This window comes from Sinocyclocheilus grahami, unplaced genomic scaffold (genome assembly GCF_001515645.1).
Source record: "Sinocyclocheilus grahami isolate Dianchi unplaced genomic scaffold, SAMN03320097.WGS_v1.1 scaffold5615.1, whole genome shotgun sequence".
Lineage (NCBI taxonomy): Eukaryota > Metazoa > Chordata > Actinopteri > Cypriniformes > Cyprinidae > Sinocyclocheilus > Sinocyclocheilus grahami.
Window position 1 is genome coordinate 2,539 of NW_015510257.1, and position 313 is coordinate 2,851.

Sequence of the window (313 nt, forward strand, 5' to 3'; positions counted from 1 at the left end):
CGGCACCCATTCACTGCAGAGGATCCACTGGTGAGCAAGTGGTTTAATGCTAGATTTCTCCACATCTGTTCCAATGAAACAAGCTCATCTACATCTTATATGGCCTGAAGGGGAGGACATTTTCAGCAAATTTCATTTTTGGATGAACTGGGCTTTTCCACATACTGACGGTCACTTTTGATTTTCAAGTAAATAAAAGCAGTTAAAAGTGTATTCAAATGTATGTATACATAAAAAATAAACCATTATGAAATATGTCAAAGTAATTCATGCATGCATATATATATATATATATATATATATATATATATAT